This window comes from Pseudophryne corroboree, chromosome 1 (genome assembly GCF_028390025.1).
Source record: "Pseudophryne corroboree isolate aPseCor3 chromosome 1, aPseCor3.hap2, whole genome shotgun sequence".
Lineage (NCBI taxonomy): Eukaryota > Metazoa > Chordata > Amphibia > Anura > Myobatrachidae > Pseudophryne > Pseudophryne corroboree.
In genome coordinates this window covers 718,364,470-718,391,576 of record NC_086444.1, presented here as the reverse complement: position 1 = coordinate 718,391,576, position 27,107 = coordinate 718,364,470, and positions in this window count along the sequence as shown.

The following is a 27,107-nucleotide window of genomic DNA, read 5'->3' as shown; positions in this document are numbered from 1 at the left end:
TCTGATGAATGCGCTCCAGGTGACGTATAAGGGAGGATGTTCCTAGGTGGTTAACGTCCTTACCCCTACTTATTACAGCTTGACAAACACATGGCATGACACCAGTTGTCCGCATTTCTGTTGAAATAATTCCACACCGAAGAGGTGATTTTTTTTTTGTAATTTGACCAGGCATGTCAATGGCCATATTCGTCCCACGGACAACAGGTGTCTCCCCGGGTGCTTGACTTAAACAAACCACCTCACCATCAGAATCCTCCTTGTCAATTTCCTACTCAGCGCCAGCAACGCCCATATCCTCATCCTGGTGTACTTCAACAGTGACATCTTCAATTTGACTATCAGGAACTGGACTGCGGGTGCTCCTTCCAGCACTTGCAGGGGGCGTGCAAATGGTGGAAGGTGCCACCTCCTCCCGTCCAGTGTTGGGAAGGTCAGGCATCGCAACCGACACAATTGGACTCTCCTTGGGGATTTGTGATTTAGAAGAACGCACAGTTCTTTGTTGTGCTTTTGCCAGCTTAAGTCTTTTCATTTTTCTAGCGAGAGGATGAGTGCTTCCATCCTCATGTGAATCTGAACCACTAGCCATGAACATAGGCCAGGGTCTCAGCCGTTCCTTGCCACTCCGTGTCGTAAATGGCATATTGGCAAGTTTACGCTTCTCCTCAGACGCTTTTAATTTAGATTTTTGGGTCATTTTACTGAACTCTTGTGTTTTGGATTTTACACGCTCTCTACTATGACATTGGGCATCGGCCTTGGCAGACGACGTTGATGGCATTTCATCGTCTCGGCCATGACTAGTGGCAGCAGCTTCAGCACGAGGTGGAAGTGGATCTTGATCTTTCCCTATTTTACCCCCACATTTTTGTTCTCCATTTTTTAATGTGTGGAATTATATGCCAGTAATATATCAATAGCAATGGCCTACTGTACCGTACTGCTATATATTATATACTGGTGGTCAGCAAAATGATGCACTGTCCTCCTACTATATATACTGCGCACAACAACTAAAATGCACCACAGGTATGGATGGATAGTATACTTGACGACACAGAGGTAGGTAGAGCAGTGGACTACTGTACCGTACTGCTATATATTATATAATGGTGTTCAGCAAAATTCTGCACTGTCCTCCTACTATATATACTGCGCAAAACTTAAATACACCACAGGTATGGATGGATAGTATACTTGATGACACAAAGGTAGGTAGAGCAGTGGACTACTGTACCGTACTGCTATATATTATATACTGGTGGTCAGCAAAATTATGCACTGTCCTCCTACTATATATACTGTGCACAACAACTAAAATGCACCACGGTATGGATGGATAGTATACTTGACGACACAGAGGTAGGTAGAGCAGTGGACTACTGTACCGTACTGCTATATATTATATACTGGTGGTCAGCAAAATTATGCACTGTCCTCCTACTACTGCGCAAAACTTAAATGCACCACAGGTATGGATGGATAGTATACTTGACGACACAGAGGTAGGTAGAGCAGTGGACTACTGTACCGTACTGCTATATATTATATACTGGTGGTCAGCAAAATTATGCACTGTCCTCCTACTATATATACTGCGCACAACAACTAAAATGCACAACAGGTATGGATGGATAGTATACTTGACGAAACAGAGGTAGGTAGAGCAGTGGACTACTGTACCGTACTGCTATATACTATATACTGGTGGTCAGCAAAATTGTGCACTGTCCTCCTACTGCTGCGCAAAACTTAAATGCACCACAGGTATGGATGGATAGTATACTTGACGACACAGAGGTAGGTAGAGCAGTGGACTACTGTACCGTACTGCTATATATTATATACTGGTGGTCAGCAAAATTATGCACTGTCCTCCTACTACTGCGCAAAACTTAAATGCACCACAGGTATGGATGGATAGTATACTTGATGACACAGAGGTAGGTAGAGCAGTGGACTACTGTACCGTACTGCTATATATTATATACTGGTGGTCAGCAAAATTCTGCACTGTCCTCCTACTACAGCGCAAAACTTAAATGCACCACAGGTATGGATGGATAGTATACTTGACGACACAGAGGTAGGTAGAGCAGTGGACTACTGTACCGTACTGATATAATACTGGTGGTCACTGGTCAGCAAAATTCTGCACTGTCCTCCTACTATATGCTACAATGCAGCACAGATATGGAGCGTTTTTCAGGCAGAGAACGTAGATATTTTCAGCACAGATATTTGCAAGCACACTGAGCACAGATATTTGCAGCACACAGAGCACAGATATTTGCAGCACACTGAACACAACTGAGAGAACGCTGCACACGTCCTCTCGGTATCATCTCCAATGCACGAGTGAAAATGGCGGCGACGCGCGGCTCCTTATATAGAATACGAATCTCGTGAGAATCCGACAGCGGGATGATGACGTTCGGGCGCACTCGGGTTAACCGAGCAAGGCGGGAAGATTAGAGTCCACCTCAGAACCGTGTAACTACACTTCCTTTCTGATTAGAGACTGTTTCCTTCACAAGGAGAGAGACGTAGATTCATTTCAGTGTCGCCGTCCCAGTGTCTACAAATTAACTTATGTGCCATCTGCAGTAACTGCCGCTGTTAATACCGCTAGAAGCATTGAGAATGTTATTCAAAATAAAGTTCAAGGTTATGACTGGAGTCCTGTGACCGCGATTTTCAATTTTAAGTTCAGGAACCAAAAGAGATGGGTGGTCTTCTGCATGCCGACTGACGGGATCCCGGCGCACAGTATACCGGCACGGGGATCCTGACAGCCGGCATACCGACGCTTATTCTCCCTCGTGGGGGTCCACGACCCCCCTGGAGGGAGAATAAAATAGTGTGGCGTGCGTAGCGCGCCACCGTGCCCGTAGCGAGGCGAGCGCAGCGAGCCCACAAGGGGCTCATTTGTGCTCGCCACACTGTCGGTAAGCCGGCGGTCGGGCTCCCGGTGCCGGTATGCTGGTCGCCGGGAGCCCAACCGCCGGCATATCGTAGTGAACCAAAAAGAGATTGATTAAGGCTCTTGTTTCCACTGATGCACCTATTCCTGTAGCTTCAAGGGAGGCTTCAAGTAAAATATCTATACCGGTAGTCTCTGGAGAGACATCTGAATTCCCAGCCCATGGAGGGGCGTCTGATTCCACAGCCCAAGGAGGGGCATCTGATTCCGCAGCCTAAAGAGGGGCATCTGATTCCACAGCCCAAGGAGGGGCATCTGATTCCACAGCCCAAGGAGGGGCATCTGATTCCACAGCCCAAGGAGGGGCATCTGATTCCGTAGTCTGAGGTGGGGCATCTGATTCCGTAACCCGAGGAGGGGTATCTAATTCTACAGCACAAAGAGGGGCATCTGACTCTGCAACACAAAGAGGGGTATCTGGTTCTGCAACACAAAGAGGGGCATCTGATTCTGCAACACAAAGAGGGGCGTCTGATTCTGCAGCCTAAAGAGGGGCATCTGATTCCGCAGCCCAAGGAGGGGCATCTGATTCCGCAGCCCAAGGAGGGGCATCTGATACTGCAGCCCAGGGAGGAGCATCAAAGTCTCCAGTTTCAAGTGAAACATTTGTTCTAAGGAAATCTAGTGGAATATCAGTTTCAAAATTCCCAGAAGAAGAGTTCAAAGTTTTAGTTCCAAGAAAGGCAATTGACTTGCTAGCCTCAGGAGAGGCATCCGAAGTTTTGAGCCCAGGAGCGATACCTGCACTCCCATTCCTAGAACAGACAGCAGATCTTTTAAGTCCTAGTAGGATTCCTTGTGCCACTGACCAGGATTCCTCTCAGCCATTTCTTGTGAGAATTCCCATGGTGGATGCCTGCATGGCACAGGTCCAAAAAGGATCATCTGTACCTCCAGAACTATCTATCTTCGGCCTCAGATGGATCAAATATTTTGAATTAAAAACCAGTTTAAATTTCTTCAAGTGTGTCCATCATTAATCTGATTCCATGTATGTGTTTACAAAATAATCTTTCATCTGTTTGTGGCAGTAAGGAACTGCAGTTTGTTGTCCCAGTAGGAGGTTCTGATCCTACTACCTTAATAAGGTGTCTTGAGGCTACAGTATCTGCAGATGACACATTCACTGCAGTGTCAGAGGAGTTTTCTAGTGCCTCAAGGGTTTCGTCTCAGAACAAAGCTCTTTGTGTATTACCAGAGTACACTGGGAACTTCAGCCAGTCGGTTCCAGAAATGACATCTTCCTATCCATTAGACTTTCCTCATACTAACCTTGTTTCCATTTCTGTATGTTCCAACCACTAAGTACCTATTTGAAGTTAATTCAAGTGCTCCTACTCAGCCAGGACGATCTGTAGCTAAAGTCAAGGAGAATACAAAGGCTACTAATCAGGAATCAGCACAGGAACTTCACTATGCCTTTTGCAACGTCAATTGAGTTCCAGTCCTCTAAGCACTCAATTGATTCTCCACCATTCATGTACTTTGATGGAGAATTATCTCAGTTCCATGCTATAGAATGCCAGGCATTGAGTTGACATCTTCTATGAGTACTACTCCTGCCAATGCAGTAAATTATTTTCTCTTGTTCTTTAGGGGTAAAGCTCTGGAATGAGCTAATCCTCTCATAGAGTCCAAGGATCCAATCTTAAGCAACGTCTCTGCTTTCACTAAAGCAGTTCAACAGGAATTTGATTCAGTCAGACTGTCCAAAATCATCCAAAAGTCTTATTCAATCTACCCCTAAGTTCTCAGTGGCACTGCTGCCTAAGCAAGATCAGAGTATCATAAACTTCCAAGCTGTTAAGAAGGGTAACATCACAAAGCCAATACAAGGCCTTAAGATTCTAGATGCAGAAGTTGCATACACTTCTTTGTCTCCAGCTAACTGTAACTCCTTTGTAAATTTTGATACTTTGGGTTCATCATCTGGTGAGTCTTCCCGAAATTCAGCCAATGCTCCATTCATCAATAAATTGCTTTCTGAAGAATAAGCTTTGTTAGATCAATGTATCAAGAATTTCAAGAATTACAAGAATTGTGTAATTGTGTAGTCAACAGTGTGATCATGTAAGTCTTAGTTATGTTTCTACTTCTGATTCCCTGCTTAGTTCCCAATTTATGGAGACGCAGCTTGGCATGCTGTTACAGTACCTCTAAAGAAGATTGGTTTCTTCCCTAAGATCTGGATTCTGACTCTGACCCAGTTTATGACTCCACTCCCTCCCGAAGGTGATCTATATTCTCTGAAGATATTTTCTCTCAAGAAGGAATTTTTTAATTGCCTATGAGATCTATGGATTTTCAGAAAAATCAATCAAGTTATTTTAAGTCTGCAGTTTCACATTCCAAGAGTCCTCATACCTCAGTTCAAAGAGATGATTCCTATGCTGTTGTCCCAATGGACTTCCTAGATGAGGAGAATTCTAGCTATAGTGTGCAAGGTTACCTGGGTCAGGTGATGACCCATGTGTAGGTTCGGAGGCTTGAAGTGGGAGTCAAGGAGGCTGAATATAACTCTTTCGCATGGGATTTGGGTAGCAGTAAGAACTGCCTTTGATACAAGTTCAAATTTATGAACCAAGCAGTGGTCATGTACCAGACTGGTTACTAGCTGGAGAAAGCTGGAACGAACTAGCTACTGGCTGAGATTTACAGCTGGACTGGCTACTGGCTGAAGAGATTCTGCTGGACTGGACTGGCTACCATCTGAGGAATACAGCTGGACTGGCTACTGGCTGAAGAGTACAGCTGGACCGGACTGGCTACCGGCTGAAGAGATGCTGATGGACCGGACTGGCTTCCAGCTGAAGAGATGCTGCTGGACCGGACTGGCTACTGGCTGAGTAATACAGCAGGACCGGACTGGGTACTGGCTGAGTATATGCAAGAACGGACTGGTTACCAGCTGAGGATATGCTGGACCTGATAGTGAAACATGGAAGAAGCAAAACAGGTTCACTTGTCACACTAACTATGTGACTAATTGCACAGGACCAGATTATTGCAGCTGGGCTTCCTTTAAACCCCCTGCCGGACTGTGATTGGCTGCAGGGTAACTGGCAGGCCGGACTGAGACTTAGGTTGGTGAAGAGGAGATCCGCTGGAAATCATGGGATGCAACAATGTCAGGTAATATCATAAACTGCACACAGGAGCTTGAATAAACCTCAGGCACACAAGTAGTTAACAACTGGTCTGAAAACACTGCTGGGATCTGAAGTCTGTGCACCTGTGCAATCAGTCTGGGAAGATGCTGCAGATTGTAAACTAGCATGCACAGCAAACACTGGAGTTAGAGAATGAAGCAAAGCTGAGCAAACTCTGGGATACTGCAGGATATCCTGGCCTGCCCGACGCCAGAGCCCTGCTGTCAGAGAACCCGGGAACCCTGCAGTGACACTGGTGAGTGTTTAGGATGCTGATTCTGGCCTCACATACTGACATAGTGATGGTCCACTTGTTCTAATGACAAAGGCCTTTCTTTTAAAGATGAAGATTAGGAAAACATTTGAGCTCTTCCACTGCATTTAAAGATTCTTTTGGATTTTATTTTTTTGCAGTTATTTGTTACAGATGACTTCAGTATTTCATCGACAGGAAGGGGTACAGTCCAGAGGGAAGACCTTGTCAAGGATGTACATGCTCCTAGTTTGATTCGAGCTTATCATGCCAAGCCTCCTACCAGAGTCAAGGGGCATCCGGAGTCCACCCTCAAAGGAAGGGGGGGGGGGGGGGTGAGTACTGTCAGGGTCTACAGTCTTACCATCGGTCCTGGGGTCTCCGTGTTTGAGTCTGTTCCCACTCATGGTAAGAAGTTGCAGTATGTCTGGCAAAGTCAGCTGTTGTGAGCTCTGGAGCTCAGGAATCGGGGACACAGTAGGGAGAGGGAGCACTTCCTTGTGTGTCTGCAGTTATGGGAGCCACCATGTTGGACCAATGCATGCAGTGTAACCAATAGCAGTGCTCTCTGTGGTTTCTCAGCCTATCCTAGTCTGCTTACCATTTTAAATGGGGTTGGATTTGAATCAAATACTGGCAGTGCTTTATGGTGCTCTTCCTGGAAGTGCTTCAGCTCTGTGCTCCTGCAGATGTCCTTGTTGCTTGGTTCTCTGAGTCCCTGGTAATCTCTTGCTTCGGTCTCCAGCACGATACTCCGCTATCCTCTGTGCTCTGGTTCCCAGTTCGGTACCAGCACCGCCTCTTGCGGCTGCCAGCTCAACAGGTGAAAGCTGTGGGAGATCCTTTGGTTCTCTGCCCAGTTGCTCAGTATTCAGTTTCCATGATCCAAGTCTTTTAGTCATGTTTTCCAAATATTCAGACTCTACGATTCAAGTCTTTCAGTCACATTTTCCATGTAACCAGAGTTCGCAGTCAAAGACTTTAAGTCACGCTGTCCAAGTATCCAGAGTTCACAGTTCATGTCTTTCAGTTATGTTTATCAAGTATCCAGAGTTTACAGTTCAAGTATTTCAGTTACCTTTTCCAAGTTTCCAGAGTTTACAGTCCAAGACTTTGAGTCACATTTCCTAAGAATCCAGTTCTTACAATCTGAGTTTTGCATCCATGATTTCCTAGTATCCAATTCTCAGTCTGAGTCTTTCATCCACGATTTCCAAGTATTCAATTCTCTCAATCTGTCTTCCATTCACGATTTCTAATTATCCAGTTTTCTCAGTTAATATCTAGAAGCCACCATTACCAAGTTCTCAGTTTCCACAGTTATTGTTTACAAGCCACTGTTGACAAGTCCCCAGTCTCCACAATCATTATCATCTCGCCACAGTCATCTAGCTCAGTCTTCACAGTTAATGACAGCTGATCGCAGTTACACAGGTTCCAGTCTTCGTAATCACAGTTATATAGTGTCCAGTTGTCACAGATAGTGTCTCTTCCTGTCTGGGGAGTCCATGAGAAGAAGAAACATTTGACCTCCATGCCTTCTCCCTTCAATGTTCTCTGCCACAGCAGCTCAAGTCCATCCATGTTGGCTATAGACAACATTGCACTGGCATCTTCTGTCTCAACAGGAAGTCTCTTTATAACCCTGGCCAAACAGAGATTGACTATGGGTGTTATGTCACTGCAGACTGGTCTCACATTGGAGTTTGGGCAACCACCTGACTCAGATTGGCATACCTCCCAACAGGACACTCACCAGGAGGGACAAAATGCTCTGTTTCTGGACTTTTCTCTTAATTTATGATTGCCGGTGTTAGGAATTTGAGTACCTGGAACTCAGGGGAGTATTCAACCACTGGGAAGTTCCAGTACTCACCCCTGACTCTGTTACCCCTCTTAGTGGTCGGAAGGGGCCTGCGGTGCTAAAGTTCTTGTGCCCATGGCAGCTGCGTTTGAATGGGCGAATTAGGTCCGCCCAAACACAGATGCCCCCCCCCGGTCTTAGTAAGTGACAAGGCACCACCCGAGACTGCGAGTAAGGGGAAACCTAACTAACCTTGCAACACCAATGCATGAGTGATAATGAGACCAACAATGGTTTTAGATGTTATAAGCAAATAAACAGTGAGTGCAACAATGATCAGGGATGTTAAAGATACAAATATAAACAATGAACTGTTAGCGTGGATACTCCACAAAAACCTGAACACCGGCTGGCAAGATCTGGTCAAGAATCGATCAGGCAAAGTCTCCAGGTCACAGAAAAACACAGGCAGGATCTCCAACAAGCTGACAGGGACCAGGAACAAGTTTGCAGGAAGCTAACCGGGAACATACAGGTACAAAACCCTACTTCTATCACCAGCTCTGGATGCAGGGCCAGCTGAGTAATAAAGGAAGCACCCCCCAATCAGGATAGCTGGAAGTCAGGTACAAGGTAATGGCCTAATTACTGGCAGGTGAGTCTAAACACATAGGAAACAGGCTGCTGTTACACAGACTCACCACAGGTGGCCAACAACAGTACTCCTGGCAAGCAAACAGAAATATAACATAAAATACATGAGCAAAATGCAAACAGGAATGAGCCACTTCCGTGGCTCATAACAGCCGGCAGCTGTTTTGAACAGGTTAATGGATAAGAATCCAATTGTAAAGCGTAATGGAATTTGCTGCGCTATATAAGAAACAGTTAATAAATAAATAAATAATAAATAAATAAATAAGAAAGGTGTTTTAGCACAGGTGATGGCAATCCTAAATTAAGAGGGAAGTCCAGAAGCAGAGCATTCTGTCCCTCCCGGAGAGGGTCATGTTGGGAGGTATGGACTGTCATGGCTGTGCCCACCAGCCGGCAATGTAGGGAAAAATCATGAGGTACATGTGGGAAACTAGGGTGCACTTTGGGTAGCAGCATGCTCTAGTGGACTGAGAGCAAATGCACCCACATGGGGGGTAATTCTGAGTTGATCGCAGCAGGAACTTTTTTAGCAGTTGGGCAAAACCATGTGCACTGCAGGAGGGGCAGATATAAAACGTGCAGAGAGAGTTAGACTTGGGTGTGGTGTGTTCAATCTGCAATCTAAATTGCAGTGTAAAAATAAAGCAGCCAGTATTTACCCTGAACAAAAACAAAATAACCCACCCAAATCTAACTCTCTCTGCACACACTATATCTGCCCCCCCCCCCCCCTGCAGTGCGCATGGTTTTGCCCAACTGCTAAAAAAGTTCCTGCTGCGATCAACTCAGAATTACCCCCATGGGGGGGTCATTCCGAGTTGTTCGCTCGCAAGCGGATTTTAGCAAATTTGCTCATGCTAAGCCGCCGCCTACTGGGAGTGAATCTTAGCATCTTAAAATTGCGAACGATGTATTCGCAATATTGCGATTACACACCTCGTAGCAGTTTCTGAGTAGCTCCAGACTTACTCGGCATCTGCGATCATTTCAGTGCTTGTCGTTCCTGGTTTGACGTCACAAACACACCCAGCGTTCGCCCAGACACTCCCCCGTTTCTCCGGCCACTCCTGCGTTTTTTCCGGAAACGGTAGCGTTTTTTCCCACACGCCCATAAAACGGCCTGTTTCCGCCCAGTAACACCCATTTCCTGTCAATCACATTACGATCGCCAGAACGATGAAAAAGCCGTGAGTAAAATTCCTAACTGCATAGCAAATTTACTTGGCGCAGTCGCAGTGCAGACATTGCGCATGCGCATTTAGCGGAAAATCGCTGCAATGCGAAGATTTTTACCGAGCGAACAACTCGAAATGACCCCCATGGTTTCTGCAGTTTAGGTTCACTACTAATAGGACTGATAACACTGCTGCAATCAGGAATCTGCAAACACACACACAGAAGAACTCTCAGGTGCATAATCAGCAGATTCAGCCATTAGTAACACAGGGATAAATATATTATAGCGGCATGATCCGGGATCATGCCGCTGTAACACTTCATGCTTTGCCTCATTACCAAGGCAAATCAGGAAGGGACACTGACAGGATTTATTAACATCTTGTCTGCCATAGCAGAGGAGTGAAACATCCCCCTCCAGCAATGTCTGAGCACACAGTGCATCATTTTAGTGCTGATGCGCTGTGTCTCCCTGCCTGGCCGGCTCCACTGCACATGTGCAGTATCTCACTACTCAAGATCCGCTGCGTAGTCTGGAGCCAGCACGTGCTACAGCCAGTGATAGCTCTGTCCTAGCTATGGAGATAGGGCTTCGCCACCTGCAGCTGTCAAAATCAATAGCTGCAGATGTTGGAATGGTCAGCGCATATACATACCGCTCATACATTGCCAACACATACTGGAGTGCTATCTTATAGACAGCAGTGCCGATATGGACAGAGGTGCATAGCGCCCCTGTCATGTGCCACATACCGACACATCCATACATGGGGAAGAAGTGATATAGCGCACATAATGTGCACAGTATGGTCGAGCACGTGTCTCCACTGGCGGCCATGGGCCATGGAAGCAGCTATGACATCACAGACCAGCTGACCTCTCAGGTACCCAATCAGCAGTCAGGCAGTGGTCAGATAATTTCTCTGACCAATCACTGGAGACTCAGAGGTATAAAAATCCTGCAAAAGCACTTCCTGGTTGTCAGTGCTTTGTTATTGTCTAAGAGAATCTCTCTGTCCAGCAGTCTGCCTAGGAACGTCAGTGCTGTATCACCTTTGCACCCACTAAGTATGCAGTATTCCTGCTAGCCGATTCTGCTCCGCAATCCAGCAGCTCAGTCCAAGTAACTGGCATTGTTCCAACAATCCTGCAAGTTGGTCCTGCTCCATAATTCGGCATCTCAGTCCAAGAAGATGGGCAGTGCTCCAGCAATCCTGCAAGCTGATCCTGCTCCACAATCCAGCATCTCAGTCCAAGTAGCTGGCAGAGTTCCAGCAATCCTGCAAGCTGGTCCTGCTCCATAATCCAGCATCTCATACTAAATAGCTGGCAGTGCTCCAGCAATCCTGCAAGCCACTTCTGCTCCACAACTCGGCATTTAAGTTTGTGTAGCTGGCCATGTTCCAGCTATCCCGTATGTAGCACCCAGTGCTTATGACAGGCAGCAGATGTGAAATTGGACACTGGCCATTTTGTGTTTAGAGACTACATCTCCCAGACAGCCTTGGATTTCAGAGGATATACAGAGAGACACGCAGAGGCTGTCGGGGGTGGGGAAACAGGGCATCGAGAGGGGGGAGTGGAGAATGGAATGCTTTTGTCCAGAGGAGGGGAGGAGGAGATGGGCAAGAAGAGAGAGAAGGAGCCATGGTAGATGCTAGAATCAAGTGGGCTAAGGGACCTTTTCCGTAAGGGGGAGGAGTTACAACGCAAGGGGGAGGAGCTAGGCCAGCGGGATAGTTCCTCTACTATCCATGCCACCAACTATTACCTTTAGTAATTAGGTGGTGAGCGAAGCGGAGCGGAGCGAGCCACCGTGCCCGAAGCGTGGCGAGCGAACTTTTCGGGTACCCTGTTCGCCCGTAGCTCCTCCCCCCGGTGACGTAGCTCTTCCCCTCAATACGTCACAAGGTCCCTTCAGCCCCTCCGATATAGAACCAACCAAGGAGCCATGCTTTGGATATAGCTAAGATGCAGCTGACAATGACTGGAGAATACTGGGTAAGAAATCAAAATGCCTGTACAGAGAGCACCCCACTGAGAGGGAGAACCCCAATCTGGCATGTGAGATAAGTAACAGTTTACAGTGTTATGTTTCTTACTAAAGACTGACAATTATTAGCTAACAAAGTGTGTGATTTCACCACAAATCAGATTGTGGAACTACAAGTACCAGCGTCGCTGAAAGTGCCACTTGGAACCCTTTAAAGTACAGTTTTCTCCAAGCCATAGCATGCAGAAGATAATTTATGAACTCTGAAATAACAGTGCACTATAGTGGGGGATGTATTGTCTAATGCGGTGTGATATGTATGAAATTCATTGTGATACTGCTGTTTAAGTTGTCATTCCCCAGTCAGTGATTGCAAAGGCCTGGGTGTTATTTGTATACAAAAGGACAGTTCAGGAAGGAACAGAGAGGAGAGAGCAGATTCATGTATTATGTTCATTTTTTCTTATTACTGCATTATACAGCCTTTAGATATGTGTGTACATTAATGACTGTTCAATATATTTCTTGCCTATTTAGTATATGTCCTCTTTTATTGATCTTACTATAGTACCAAGTATATAAATGCATAAAAGCAATTTCTATTCCAGACCCTTTAATAAATGTGCCAGGGTGGCTTTTGCAACATATCCGTGTGATATATTCCTGTAGTGGGGGCGGTCTAAGCACGTGGTGGGCAGGGGGTTCCCTGAATCTCCCTCTGGTGTTCCTGAAATTGAACACTCCCCAGAAGAGCACGTTGTGTCAGATTCAGATGGAGGCACTAATACCAAGAGAATTACAAGGTGAGAAGCATTACCAAGCGGGAAGAGTTTCAATACACACCATTACCCAGAAAACCCAGGTAAAGGGGTGTTACAGGTATGACCGGTACTGCTCTGCAACCTGGAATCTTAATTTCTGCAGCATGCCGTGTCCCAGTTACCCTGTATAACCGGTACTGCTCCGCAACTCAGTATCCAAGTTTGTGTAGCTGGTTGAAGCCCAGCAATGCTATATAGCTGTTATTGCTCTGCAATACCCCAGCATCTTTGACTCTATGAACTAACCATAGGCAAAGTAAGTTCTGCTTTGCATCTCAGTCCTCAATCACCACAGCATTCTATCTATCTAAACTCTCCTGTCCTTCATGAAGCAGAGTTACATAAAGACATCTAGTTTTCACCCAAGTCTTCCATGCTCCACTCCTGTGGTGGCACCTAGTCCAAATCCATAAACTAATCCAAGCCTGGAGAGCAATAGATTGAAAAATTGAATTTCAAATGAATACCCGGGATACTGGGAGAAAGAAGAAACTGGAGGATTAGTGCTATTGGACTCACCGCTGTAAGAAAAAGACAATGAAGTGTACCTGAGTCTCAAGTCTAAGGTCTGTGGGCATTGTTTTGACTTTGTGATGTTTCCCTTCTTGATGACTTGGAAATCTTTGATGCCTTGTGTAGTAAAGCCTGATCTTGCTGAGCTAGCAGTGCTGCAGAAAGCATAGCATTAGGCAGATCAAAGACAGAGTGGGTAAAATGGGTAGGTTACCACTGGGCTGGTTCAATTTTCCCCTCTGCCAGACAGCTTGCCTCTGTCGGCCTAGGCTGATACATGCAGCTGCCGGCCGGATGCTGAACTTCTGGTGTTTGCGTTCCACCACTGGTGGTTAGTGGGCACTTCTGGTTGTTAGTGGGCACTTCTGGTAATCTGCAGCTGGTGTGAATGCACTGTGACCCCTGCAGCCAGAGCCAGTGAGAGTCTGGCACAGCATAACTACAACATGACCCGGGCACCCCCAGCCAGCAACCACAGACAGGAGACAGACCAAGGGGGCGGAGCGGGGTCCTCTGTCACATGTGAGCCCCCCATTCCCCCCCACCTCATAAGACAGAACCCAGAGTCCCCAATTAAACCGGCCAAAGGAGACCTGGTGGATGATGGCTGTGACTCCGGGGTCCCCTTGCACAATGAGGAAGCTTTCCAGCATTGCATCCACTTCCAGATGAAGGTGAGTCTACGATGCCATCTGTCTATCCTCTGTCCATTCCCTGTCTCCCTCTGCTGCTCTCTGGCTGACTGTATTCTCTGTCTGCTGTGCTCTGACAGTCTCTCTCTCTGCCTGTCTCTGCTGCTCTCTTGCTGTCTCTTCTGCTCTCTATCTATCTCTGCAGCTCTCTGGCTGACTCTGCTACTTTCTGGCTGTCTCTGCTGCTCTCTAGCTGTCACTGTCTATGCTGCTTTCTTACGGTCTGTTCTGATGACTTCCTGTCTCTGCTGCTGTCTTCCTGTTTCTGCTGCTGTCTTCCTGTTTCTGCTGCTGTCTTCTTGTCTCTGCTGCTGTCTTCCTGTCTCTGCTGCTCTCTTGCTGGTAGTCCTTCATAATCATAACCCACCATACTCCCCACCCCCTTCCCCCCGCCGGCCTCCAGAATATATTATCCCCCTTGCCCTAGGGACATACACTACCCACCCTACCACCAGGGCCCAGAGACAGACCCAGAAATCAGCCTCTAAGGTGGTTGCCCAGAAGATGGCACAACAAATATGTCAAGAAGGCAAACAGCCATGTGGTGGCTAATGTTTTGTTTTTTATTTTCTGTGGGTCCAATGTGTGTATTTTTTCCTCTGGTGGTGTTTGTACAAAGATGCAGTGCAGAGCCCACCCCCTTGACATACCCCAGCCCTTCAACAGACCCTGCCACCATTAGGGCTGCTTCCATAAATTTCCCAGGTTGGTTTTCCATCCCAATCCACCCCTTGTGTAAAACACTCAGATGGTTTCAAATGGGCTGACTTTACAGCAGATTCCTGTTGTACTGCTTTAATGAAAGTGGAGAGATCATTAAGTAATGGATCTTTGGATTCAATGAGAGGTTTGGCCCAATCCAAGGTTTTACCTCTAAAGAATAGAAAAAAATATTTAACTGCATTGGCAGGGATAATAGTCCTGGATGACCCGACTCTATATCAGTGCGGTATTGGCGTGCTTAAGCACAAAACTTCTATCTCCAAGTGAATGGGCGCTGGAGTACTGAACGAATACGTGAGGTCAGGTCATCAGGTGAGAAGCATGACACAAAGGAATTGGCACCATTGATGCTACTTCAGATTGAGGTTCTTGTGCTGATTTTAGATTATTATTTTTTGAATCATTCTTTACTTTAGGTTTTGCCATTGGAATATCTTGAGAACCTGAAGTAACCTTAAAAGGATGAAACAAACTCTTCCCTGAAACTGGTGGATATAATCCAATGAGAGAGGCAGAACCAGGAACGTCCTATGGAGAAATATCTTCAGACAAGTTTCATTCTAACGACTTTGGAGCATCAGATGGATACTTGGAGGTTGAAACACATGATGCACATACTGAGGTAGAGGAAGAGTCCGCTTGAAAAACCTCTGGCTGGAAAAAGGATCTCACCTCTAAAACTGAATGATCGAAGTCCCTAGCTAGTACTGACAGGACACTTGAAGCCCCATCCTGAGGTAAAATGCTTTAAGCCTCCACTTGGAGTAAGGAACTGGAATTCTCCTCTGGAACAGAGGCACTTGCGGCACTTGTAAAGGCTATGTACTCTGGATATTTTGATGAGGAAACAAAGTTGGAATGCCTTTTTGGGATAGCAGATTGCAGTCCTTTCTCAGGACTGGGTCATCCTCTACTGGAATTAGCAAGCAAAGTCCGTCAGGACTAAGAAATAGAAGTCCACCACTCGGACCAGTGGATAGAACTTGATTGGACCCAGAGGTAATTAGTTCGGCTGAAGCTGAGGGAAGCAACCCTGAATTAGAATCAGAGTCAATTAAACCGGCTAAACCCAAAGGAATCTTCAGACAAACTGAGGAAACCGTATTAGTTCTGAAAGAACTAGGATCGGCTTGAGCCGGAGATGTCTTTGGACAGACAGATGATGCCGGATTGGGTCCAGAGAAGCTTGAACTGGCTGGCACCGGAGAAGTCAGAATCCTTCTGGAACTGAAACAAGCAGAATTCGGATGTTTGGATGGCCCATCTAGGACCTGGACCATACTGTTAGGCAACATGGTGGCACTCTCAAAAGGTGGCTGGAAAAAGTTCTCAACTGCATCTGTGGCTCATTGAACCTTTCGGGGGTTGAGACTCCTGACTCCCTTCTGGGGTTGATGACTCAGGCACCCTTCCAGACATTGGCAGTTCAGACACTTCTTCTGGAGTAAAAGGCTCAAATGCCTCTTCTGGAGCTAGAACATTGGACAAACCTTCTGGAGTCACAACATCAGATACCCCTCCTAGGTCAGAACATCAGATACTCCTCCAGGGGATCACAGAATCAGATGTCCTTCCTGAGGCTGCAGAATCAGACACCTTCTCCTTTTTTGGTTCCCAAACTTGGAATAAGGCCTTCTCGTCACAGGACCCCAATCACGAATTTGAGTCTCTTGAATTTGAACCTTCTTGTCATCGCAGAATCAGAATTAGCAGAGACGTATTGGGATGCCAGCAGTCACATGACCGTGTCACGGTCCGGTGGGTCGGAACCCAGGACCAGCGTACTTACCTGTCCGGATGCTCTGGCGCGGTCCCTCTGGTGGAGGTGCGGGCTGCTGGCGAGGGGCATGACTTGCAGGCATGTCTGTGAGGAGAGGTCTCAGGCAGCTGCAAACATTTGTGCAGCTTCCAGCTGCAAAGGTCCGGGAAGGGCGTCGCCGCATTGGAAGGGACAGCTAATCTAAAACACTCAGTTACCTGCAAGGTTTGCAAAACCAATGGGAAACAGTCTGCAGGTATAAATCTGGGGATTTCTGGGTAAGCAATCACCAGTGCAACGTTTCTCACACAGCCTTGTGTGTGCTAGTTCTCTGTGCTCCACAGAATTGCTTTGAAAGCATCCTGTTTCCTGAGTTCTCGCTTGGATCGCTGGATCTACACCCGGTTATTTCTCCTCGCATGCTGACCTCTCCGAGTCACCATCTCTCTCAGTGAGTCTGTTACCCCAGTCTGCAGTCTTCCTATTGGGGTTTCCGCCAGACGTTCATCCACAGACGTACAGGTCCCGCCAACGCAACCGATCTAACGAGTAAACAGCTAGGGCACCCGTGGAACCTCCTTAGAAGATCTATGAAAAAGACCTTCATTCAGTCTGCACGGCTAATCCTGCCTAAAGTCACCGATACCAAACTGCAAGCCGCAAATCCGGATTCACAAAACCCAGTCTCCGTGACAGTTTGCACTGGCCATATGGATCCAGAGGGTGCTCATGGTTCCGGTACGGATTTTCTGCAGGGCATAGCAGCTCATCTGGACAGTCTAGAGGAATCCCAGTGCCAATTAGCTAAATTTATTCAAGGGATTCCATGCAAGCAGACATTGCTCATGTCACCACCGGTCGATGCCCAGAGACTCAGCAAGTGCTGACCGCCCCAGTTCCTATGGTAGCTTCCCCTTCATCCCTGCAACTACCGATGCCCACTAAATTTGACGGGAACCCGAAGATGTTCCGCGGGTTATTAAACCAGTGTGAGATTCATTTCTCTTTACAGCCCTTTAACTTCCCGTCACAGAAGGCAAAGGTAGCATATATCGTCTCCCTCCTGGTCGGTCCAGCCCTGGATTGGGTGTCACCCCTGTGGGAGAGAGCTGATTCTCTACTTGACAAATATGATGGATTCATTGCTACCTTCCGAAAGATTTTCGACGCCCAGAGACTCAGCAAGTGCTGAACGCCCCAGTTCCTATAGTAGCTTCCCCTTCATCCCTGCAACTACCGATGCCCACTAAATTCGATGGGAACCCGAAGATGTTCCGCGGGTTATTAAACCAGCGTGAGATTAATTTCTCTTTACAGCCCTTTAACTTCCCGTCACAGAAGGCAAAGGTAGCATATATCGTCTCCCTCCTGGCTGGTCCAGCCCTGGATTGGGTGTCACCCCTGTGGGAGAGAGCTGATTCTCTACTTGACAAATATGATGAATTCATTGCTACCTTCCAAAAGATTTTCGACGCCCAGAGACTCAGCAAGTGCTGAACGCCCCAGTTCCTATAGTAGCTTCCCCTTCATCCCTGCAACTACCGATGCCCACTAAATTCGACGGGAACCCGAAGATGTTCCGCGGGTTATTAAACCAGCGTGAGATTAATTTCTCTTTACAGCCCTTTAACTTCCCGTCACAGAAGGCAAAGGTAGCATATATCGTCTCCCTCCTGGCCGGTCCAGCCCTGGATTGGGTGTCACCCCTGTGGGAGAGAGCTGATTCTCTACTTGACAAATATGATGAATTCATTGCTACCTTCCAAAAGATTTTCGATGAGCCCGGAAGAACCACGTTGGCATCAATCGAGGTAATGCGCCTCCGGCAGGGAAACCGGTCTGTGGGACAGTATGTAGTACCTATGCTTCAGAATTATGGTGGAATGAGGAGGCACTAGTATCAGTCTGTCTGACAAAATCAAGGACGAGTTGGCTACCCAGGACCATCTGCCCAAATTAGACGACTTGATTTCCCTTTGTACCAAAATTGACCTTCGTTTTAGAGAGCGCCAGTTAGAGAAGAATCGTGGGGAGCGCCCGAGGTTCCATCCTCCTCCACCTTCTTCCTTGAGAGTGCCAGCTGAAGTGTCCCAGGATGAGCCTATGCAGATCAATAGGGCTCGTCTCTCGCCAGAGGAGCGTCAGAGAAGACGCAGGGAGAACTTGTGTCTATACTGCGGAGGTTCAGGACATTTGGTAGCCTCCTGCACCTAGCGTCCGGGAAACTAGCGCTCCTAACCAGAAGAGGAGACATTAGGCTAGGAGTGGTGACATCGTCTCCATCCCATTCGGAACCTGTCCTAGAGGTGTCTTTGGGGCTGCCACAGGGTTCCAAAGGTTTTTTCTCTCTCCTGGATTTGGGAGCCACTGAAAACTTTATCACGGCAGATGTGGTACAGCGACTAGGGATTCCTACAGTTGAGGTTTCCCGAACAACTGCCCTCTCCACTGTAGATGGAAGTCGAATCTCCAGTGGAGTAGTTACCCACCAGACTCTTCCCATTCAGCTATGTATAGGAGCTCGCTCTCCATAAGGAGTTACTTAATTTCTTAGTCATTCCAAGAGCTACTCATGAAATTGTTTTGGGACTTCCTTGGCTCCAGAAGCACAACCCAAGAATTCACTGGGTGAATATGCAAATTTTGGCCTGGGGAGAGTCGTGTGCTCAAACTTGTCTTACCTATGTTGAACCTGTGAATAAAAGCCAACTGGAAATGCTACCACAAGTTCCGTCTCAGTATTCCTCCTTTTCTGATGTCTTCAGCAAACAGGCAGCAGAGGTCTTACCACCCCACACACCCTGGGACTGCCCTATTGACCTGATTCAGGGGAAGATTCCTCCTAGCGGGCGAATCTATCCTCTCTCGGCCCCTGAAACAGACTCCATGTCGCAATACATCAAGGAAAATCTAGCTAGAGGGTTTATTCGGCCCTCCACCTCTCCAGCTGGTGCGGGGTTCTTTCTTCGTCCAAAAAAAGGATGGTGGTCTTTATCCCTGCATCGACTACTGGGGTTTGAATGACATAACAATAAAAAATCATTACCCGTTGTCCTTGATCTCAGAGCTATTTGACCGGGTTAAGGGTGCCTCTGTCTTCACCAAGTTGGACCTCAGGGGAGCATAAAACCTGATCCGGATCAGAGCGGGTGACGAATGGAAAACAGGGTTCAATACTCGTGATGGGCACTTTGAGTATTTAGTTATGCCCTTCAGGCTTAGCAATGCACCAGCAGTTTTCCAAAATTTTGTAAATTAAATTTTCAGATATTTACTCTATAGTTGCGTAGTAGTCTATTTAGATGACATACTAATTTTCTCGACCAACCTGAAAGATCACCATCCTCAAGTCCAAGAGGTGCTGCAGAGGCTTCGCCAACATCATTTGTACTGCAAATTGGAAAAATGTATTTTCAAACAACCCTCCATGCCCTTCCTGGGCTACTTAATATCTAGTTCAGGGTTAGAGATGGATCCAGCCAAGGTACAAGTGGTTCTCAATTGGTCCAAACCCACCACCTTAAAGCAATCCAACGCTTTTTGGGTTTTGCAAATTTCTACCGGAAATTTATCAAAGGATTCTCCTCTATAGTAGCACCTATAACTGCTCTCACCCAAAAGGAGGCTAATCCCAGAGAATGGTCAACATCTGCAGACGAAGCTTTCCAACGATTAAAACAGGCTTTTACCACAGCTCCAGTGTTAAGGAAACCCGATGTCAATAAAGCCTTTGTTTTAGAGGTAGATGCTTCAGCCGACGCTGTGGGAGCAGTTCTCTCCCAACGTCTGAATGACAACAAACTTCATCCTTGCGGGTTCTTTTCCAAGAAGTTATTACCAGCAGAAATGAACTACACAATAGGAGAGCAAGAGCCACTGGCTGTTAAGTTAGCATTGGAAGAGTGGGTGCCAAGTTTCCTATCACTATTTTCACCGATCACAAGAATTTAATCTTCCTCAGGAATGTTCAGTGTTTGAATCCTCATCTGGCCCAGTGGGCAATGTTCTTCTCAAGATTTCATTTCTCCCTAACCTTTCAACCTGGTTCTCAAAACCAGAAGGCAGATGCTCTCTCCCAATCCTACTCCTCTGAGAATTCCAAGGACACTCCTTCTCCTCAGCCTGTATTGGAGTCTCAGAACTTTGTCTCCACTAAACTTCATCCCCCAGTGGGAAAAGTGTTTGTTCCTCCTCACCTTCGGAAGAAATTACTGACCTGGGCCCATACCTCTCGGTTTTCCAGTCATGCTGGAGTCCATAAGACAATCGACCTTGTCCAATGCTCGTCTTAGTGGCCTGCACTGAAGTCTGGTGTTTCCTCCTATATCACCTCCTGCACTAAAGTGTGCACAGCATGAGATCCCTTGTCTTTGGCCAGCAGGAGAGCTAATACCCCTAACTATTCCTAAAATGCCATGGACCCATCTTTCTATGGACTTCATCATGGATTTACCCTCTTGTAAAGCATTTACTACTATTTGGGTAATCATAGACCGCTTCTCTAAGATGGCTCATTTCGTACCTCTTAAGGGTCTTCCCACCGCACCTCAGCTCTTCATTGTCATTGCCGAGATCTTCAAGTCCCACAGTCTTCCGACCAAAATTATCTATGACCGGGGAGTCCAGTTCGTGACTAGATTCTGGAGGGCTCTCTGTGTCGCTTTACGGGTACAGTTAAAATTCTCAACGGCATATCATCCTCAAACCAATGGAAGTAAAGAGAGAGTCAATCAAGACTTGGAGATGCTCCCAGGCCCGGTGGAACCCACTCAGCAAAGGGATGCAGAGTAGGTAGGCGCTGTGCTGGATAGGCGCTGTCCCTGCTCTGTATCCCTCTGCTGTCAGTGACTATTGGTGCTTCCGGCTGCCACTGCACCTGTCACACTATTACAGGCAGCGGCGCTGGCAGCTGTGTGTGGCTATGGTGCTCCAGGCATTTGTACCGTACCGGTAAAGTGGTGTCCTCTCCGGAGTGTGCCAGGCTTCAGCAAACTCCCCCTCTAGCAAGCACCACCCCCATATGTTCCGCAGCACCTCAGAGTGCTGCTACGGAAAGCCTCGTCGTTTCCCTCTCCTTCTGCAATGAAGACTCCGGAGTCCTCACAGCTACGGTTGGCGGCGCGCAAGGGCAAACGCACTCGCCTGGACCCCAGTAAGTACACCAGCATTGTGGTGGCCACTGTGGGTAGAGAAAGGCAGCGCTGAGCCCGAAATCCGGCATCCTGACTGTGTGGCTCTGAGCACAGCAGTTCAGGTCACTGGGCCGGGAAAAGGTCACCCCCGTGTTCTGTCACTGTGTCACCCCCCCATGTTCTGTCGCTGTGTCACACCCTCCTGTGTTCTGTCACTGTGTCACCTCCGTGTTCTGTCACTGTGTCACACCCCCCGTGTTCTGTCACGGTGTCACCCCCCCCCCCGTGTTCTGTCACTGTGTCACCCCCCCGTGTTCTGTCACTGTGTCACACTCTCCGTGTTCTGTTACTGTGTCACCCCCCGTGTTCTCTCGCTTTGTCACTACTCGTGTTCTGTCACTGTGTCACACCCCCTGTGTTCTGTCACTGTGTCACCCCCGTGTTCTGTCACTGTGTCACCCCCCCTCGTATTCTGTCACTGTGTCACCCTCCCCGTGTTCTGTCACTGTGTCACCCCCCCCCCCCTGTGTTCTGTCACTGTGTCACCACCCCATGTTCTGGGGTGTAGTACGGTATGCCAGAGCTTGGGCTCCCGGCGACCAGCATACTGGCACCGGGAGCCCGACAGCCGGCATACCGACAGCGTGGCGAGTGCAAAGGAGCCCCTTGCGGGCTCGCCGCGCTACGCGCGCCACACTATTTTATTCTCCCTCCAGGGGGGTCGTGGACCCCCACGAGGGAGAATAGTTGTCGGTATGCCGGGTGTCAGGATTTCGGCGCCGGCCCCTTCATCCCTGCAACTACCGATGCCCACTAAATTCGACGGGAACCCGAAGATGTTCCGCGGGTTATTAAACCAGCGTGAGATTAATTTCTCTTTACAGCCCTTTAACTTCCCGTCACAGAAGGCAAAGGTAGCATATATCGTCTCCCTCCTGGCCGGTCCAGCCCTGGATTGGGTGTCACCCCTGTGGGAGAGAGCTGATTCTCTACTTGACAAATATGATGAATTCATTGCTACCTTCCGAAAGATTTTCGATGAGCCCGGAAGAACCACGTTGGCATCAATCGAGGTAATGCGCCTCCGGCAGGGAAACCGGTCTGTGGGACAGTATGTAGTACCTATGCTTCAGAATTATGGTGGAATGAGGAGGCACTAGTACCAGTCTGTCTGACAAAATCAAGGACGAGTTGGCTACCCAGGACCATCTGCCCAAATTAGACGACTTGATTTCCCTTTGTACCAAAATTGACCTTCGTTTTAGAGAGCGCCAGTTAGAGAAGAATCGTGGGGAGCGCCCGAGGTTCCATCCTCCTCCACCTTCTTCCTTGAGAGTGCCAGCTGAAGTGTCCCAGGATGAGCCTATGCAGATCAATAGGGCTCGTCTCTCGCCAGAGGAGCGTCAGAGAAGACGCAGGGAGAACTTGTGTCTATACTGCGGAGGTTCAGGACATTTGGTAGCCTCCTGCACCTAGCGTCCGGGAAACTAGCGCTCCTAACCAGAAGAGGAGACATGAGGCTAGGAGTGGTGACATCGTCTCCATCCCATTCGGAACCTGTCCTAGAGGTGTCTTTGGGGCTGCCACAGGGTTCCAAAGGTTTTTTCTCTCTCCTGGATTTGGGAGCCACTGAAAACTTTATCACGGCAGATGAGGTACAGCGACTATGGATTCCTACAGTTGAGGTTTCCCGACCAACTGCCCTCTCCACTGTAGATGGAAGTCGAATCTCCAGTGGAGTAGTTACCCACCAGACTCTTCCCATTCAGCTATGTATAGGAGCTCGCTCTCCATAAGGAGTTACTTAATTTCTTAGTCATTCCAAGAGCTACTCATGAAATTGTTTTGGGACTTCCTTGGCTCCAGAAGCACAACCCAAGAATTCACTGGGTGAATATGCAAATTTTGGCCTGGGGAGAGTCGTGTGCTCAAACTTGTCTTACCTATGTTGAACCTGTGAATAAAAGCTAACTGGAAATGCTACCACAAGTTCCGTCTCAGTATTCCTCCTTTTCTGATGTCTTCAGCAAACAGGCAACAGGCCACCCCACACACCCTGGGACTGCCCTATTGACCTGATTCAGGGGAAGATTCCTCCTAGCGGGCGAATCTATCCTCTCTCGGCCCCTGAAACAGACTCCATGGGGTAAATTTACTAACATTCGTATTTTCCCGTTTCAGGTCAAAGTTCAATCACGAATGACATCGAAAGTGTAAAACTGCAACTTTTTGAATTTGTTACGACGGATTTACTAAGCTGCCGTATTCGGGTTTTTCTTTTGTTCCGATGTCGATGTCATTAGTGTTTTTTTTTTTTTTTTACGGCAGTGATTAGCAAAACACTGCCGACTTTTTTACAATGAATCTCGGCCGGATCTGTGTGATCCGTGCTGGGGTTCATTTTTTTTTTTTTTTTTAAATTAAACACTGTAAAATCCTTAAAAAAAATTACGTGGGGTCCCCCCTCCTAAGCATAACCAGCCTCGGGCTCTTTGAGCCGATCCTGGTTGCAGAAATATGGGTAAAAAAAAATGACAGGGGTTCCCCCATATTTAAGCAACCAGCATCGGGCTCTGCGCCTGGTCCTGGTTCCAAAAATACGGGGGACAAAAAGAGTAGGGGTCCCCCGTATTTTTAAAACCAGCACCGGGCTCCACTAGCTGGACAGATAATGCCACAGCCGGGGGTCACTTTGATATAGTGCCCTGCGGCCGTGGCATCAAAAATCCAACTAGTCACCCCTGGCCGGGGTACCCTGGGGGAGTGGGGACCCCTTCAATCAAGGGGTCCCCCCCCCAGCCACCCAAGGGCCAGGGGTGAAGCCCGAGGCTGTCCCCCCCATCCAATGGGCTGCGGATGGGGAGGCTGATAGCCTTTTGTGATAATGAAAAGATATTGTTTTTAGTAGCAGTACTACAAGGCCCAGCAAGCCTCCCCCGCATGCTGGTACTTGGAGAACCACAAGTACCAGCATGCGACGGAAAAACGGGCCCGCTGGTACCTGTAGTACTACTACTAAAAAAATACCCAAAAAAAGACAAGACACACACACCGTGAAAGTAAAGATTTATTACATACATGCACACAAACATACATACATACTTACCTTATGTTCACACGCAGGTCGGTCCTCTTCTCCAGTAGAATCCAAGGGGTACCTGTTGAATAAATTCTACTCACCAGATCGCGGGTCCCAGGCTCCTCGGGGCATCCATTTGTAATCCACGTACTTGCATAAAATAAGAAAACGGAAAGCCGAGCCACGAACTGAAAGGGGCCCCATGTTTTCACATGGGACTCCTTTCCCCGAATGCCAGAAACCCACTCTGACTGATGTCTAAGTGGGTTTCTTCAGCCAATCATGGAGCGCCACGTTGTAGCACTCTCCTGATCGGCTGTGTGCTCCTGTACTGTATGACAGGCGGCACACGGCAGTGTTACAATGTAGCGCCTATGCGCTCCATTGTAACCAATGGTGGGAACTTTCTGCTCAGCGGTGACGTCACTTTAGGTCAACCGCAGGGCAGAAAGTTCCCACCATTGGTTACAATGGAGCGCATAGGCGCTACATTGTAACACTGCCGTGTGCCGCCTGTCATACAGTACAGGAGCACACAGCCGATCAGGAGAGTGCTACAACGTGGCGCTCCATGATTGGCTGAAGAAACCCACTTAGACATCAGTCAGAGTGGGTTTCTGGCATTTGGGGAAAGGAGTCCCATGTGAAAACATGGGGCCCCTTTCAGTTCGTGGCTCGGCTTTCCGTTTTCTTATTTTATGCAAGTACATGGATTACAAATGGATGCCCCGAGGAGCCTGGGACCCGCGATCTGGTGAGTAGAATTTATTCAACAGGTACCCCTTGGATTCTACTGGAGAAGAGGACCGACCTGCGTGTGAACATAAGGTAAGTATGTATGTATGTTTGTGTGCATGTATGTAATAAATCTTTACTTTCACGGTGTGTGTGTCTTGTCTTTTTTTGGGTATTTTTTTAGTAGTAGTACTACAGGTACCAGCGGGCCCGTTTTTCCGTCGCATGCTGGTACTTGTGGTTCTCCAAGTACCAGCATGCGGGGAGGCTTGCTGGGCCTTGTAGTACTGCTACTAAAAACAATATCTTTTCATTATCACAAAAGGCTATCAGCCTCCCCATCCGCAGCCCATTGGATGGGGGGGGACAGCCTCGGGCTTCACCCCTGGCCCTTGGGTGGCTGGGGGGGGGACCCCTTGATTGAAGGGGTCCCCACTCCCCCAGGGTACCCCGGCCAGGGGTGACTAGTTGGATTTTTGATGCCACGGCCGCAGGGCACTATATCAAAGTGACCCCCGGCTGTGGCATTATCTGTCCAGCTAGTGGAGCCCGGTGCTGGTTTTAAAAATACGGGGGACCCCTACTCTTTTTGTCCCCCGTATTTTTGGAACCAGGACCAGGCGCAGAGCCCGATGCTGGTTGCTTAAATATGGGGGAACCCCTGTCAATTTTTTCCCCATATTTCTGCAACCAGGATCGGCTCAAAGAGCCCGAGGCTGGTTATGCTTAGGAGGGGGGACCCCACGCAATTTTTTTTAATAAAATAACAACTTTCCCACCCCTTCCCACTGATATACATGCACGGATCTCATGGATCCCTGCATGCCTATCCAATCACGGAAAAAAAAAGCAGGTCTGTTTTTTTTTAGCACTTTTTTACGAGTTGTAATTTTTCACGGCAGTGTTTTTTTTTTTTTTGCTTTGCACTTCTTAGTAAATTACCGAGATTCATACTTAAACAGCCGCGTTTTGACCGATGGTGTATTCATTCGTAATTTTTTTCTTGGACTTGCAAAAAATTACGAATGCCCTCATCACTGCCGTGATTATTGCTTAGTAAATTACCGAGATGACACTTTGATGAAAAAACGGCATCTCGGTCAAAATCGGGAGCTTAGTAAATTTACCCCCATGTCGCAATACATCAAGGAAAATCTAGCTAGAGGGTTTATTCGGCCCTCCACCTCTCCAGCTGGTGCGGGGTTCTTTCTTCGTCCAAAAAAAGGATGGTGGTCTTCATCCCTGCATCGACTACTGGGGTTTGAATGACATAACAATAAAAAATCATTACCCGTTGTCCTTGATCTCAGAGCTATTTGACCGGGTTAAGGGTGCCTCTGTCTTCACCAAGTTGGACCTCAGGGGAGCATAAAACCTGATCCGGATCAGAGCGGGTGACGAATGGAAAACAGGGTTCAATACTCGTGATGGGCACTTTGAGTATTTAGTTATGCCCTTCAGGCTTAGCAATGCACCAGCAGTTTTCCAAAATTTTGTAAATTAAATTTTCAGATATTTACTCTATAGTTGCGTAGTAGTCTATTTAGATGACATACTAATTTTCTCGACCAACCTGAAAGATCACCATCCTCAAGTCCAAGAGGTGCTGCAGAGGCTTCGCCAACATCATTTGTA